At 27.2% G+C, this 1953-nt stretch overlaps 1 protein-coding gene across 1 annotated transcript in view; it reads left to right on the forward strand.

Annotated features, from left to right (window-relative positions):
• The window catches only part of LOC119665492 (rho GTPase-activating protein 190-like), a 103431-nt gene that overhangs the window by 54467 nt on the left and 47011 nt on the right, over positions 1–1953 (forward strand). The window lies entirely within an intron of this gene.

The raw sequence follows: 1953 nt of genomic DNA on the forward strand, positions 1-1953 counted from the left end.
TTGAGCTACTTTAGTTTTTTGCTCCGTTTAATTAGTTTGAGTTGTATCAGGGGTACGAGTGTCTAGATTTTTTTGTGGTAATGTTAGCCTGTGACATTATTTTTTGTAATTCTTGATACTTTCAGATCATATTTATACAGTTTTTAGGCGTAACATAGGCTATTAAAACATTCGATATTAGTTATAATTTTAACTTAAATAATAAATTTAATAATTTCTGTTTCAAACTGTCCGACAGTTTGAATGATACTGATTTCTGTTTTGTTTATTTTTGTGTATTTTTGGGTATATTGTTCGAACTTTTACGAAGTAGCAGAAATGACAGATATAATAGAAATTCTATATGTTAATTAAAATAAATTAAAAATTGGTCAAAATATTATTTTTTAATAAATACATTTATGTTAATAATGGTAAACTTAAATGAAATTATAGTTTTCATTATGTATTTGAAAGAAATAGTAATTTCACATGATATTTAATTTCACCAATTTTTTATTATATATTTATTTTAAATGAAGCATTTATTTATTGCATTTCTGGAATATAAATAAAACATTCATATATGGCTAAAGTACTTTAAAAATGTCACATCATTGTTTGGGATGAATGCACAATGTCACATAAATATTCATTGGAAGCATTAAATCGAACACTTAAAGATTTAAATGCCACCGATAAACTTTTAAGAGAGAATTTAATTTTATTGGCAGGTGATTTTAGACAAACATTGCCAGTTATCGTCCATCGACAAAGTGGTATATGAAAATGAGATTGTGAATTATCCCACTGAGTTCTTAAATTCGCTTGATTTGCCAGGACTACCACCACACAAATTACTACCATCACACAATTTACTTTTAAAAATTGGTTCACCAATCATTTTATTACGCAATCTAAACCCACCAAAATTATGCAATGGAACAAGATTAGTTATAAAAATAATTATGATGAACTTAATTGAATCAACAATATTAAAGGAAAATTCAGAGAGAAAATATATTGCTTCCACGCATACCAATTATACCAACCGATGTTCCAATTCAATTCCATTTAGCTTTAAGGTAACATTATAGTAGCCCATAATTAAGCTATTAATAGAATATTAAAAAATCCTTTTCATTTGAAATGTAAATGTAACATAAGTAATGCATGTGGGCTTTTTGCAGTTTCAAAAAAAAATTCAAAATAATTTTCGCATTAAAATGCTTAAAGTTAAGTTGACATATACGGACACTACCAACATTGCTCAGGCTTTATCCTTAAAATTATACGGTTTAATTCTAGACACGGATTGCTTCTTACACGGTTAAACCTGAAAATCTCGTTATCTACACAGGTGTTGGAATAACAACAAATATTACAACTCAGCTGAGCAAGGACAATTAATTGCAAGGGGAGACAACGTTCACCGGGTCAGCTAGTGTTTTTATATAGAGGAGAATTTGATACAAATTTCCGTCCTTAAAGATGAATACTGGGATACTTCATATCGTTTGCTTGCGGTATAATTATAATAATCAACATAACAGGATAACACGTTTCCTTGCGCAACGTAAAAGTGACCAGCACACTTTTCGTTTCAATAATTTCTTTTACGCGATTTTCCAAAAAAAAAACTCAAAAAAGCTGAGATGTTTCGGTGTCATCCGCCAAACTAGTGACTATCTGATTTGAGAATAAGGGAAGATCAGCTGTGTACATGAAGGGAAAAAACAGCAAGAATATATCAATTTCTCTTGAAATGAAAGAATTGTATTTTAATTAAAACTTTCTAGTAGTTATATCTTAATATATATATTATCAGGAAGATAATATATATATTATATATTATATATATTACAATATAAATTATATATTATATATTATATATTATATATTATATATTATATATATATATATATATATATATATTTACATATATCCAATAATACATCGGAGTAAGACTTTTTG

The sequence above is a fragment of the Teleopsis dalmanni genome, chromosome 1, assembly GCF_002237135.1.
Source record: "Teleopsis dalmanni isolate 2A chromosome 1, ASM223713v2, whole genome shotgun sequence".
NCBI classification, from domain to species: domain Eukaryota; kingdom Metazoa; phylum Arthropoda; class Insecta; order Diptera; family Diopsidae; genus Teleopsis; species Teleopsis dalmanni.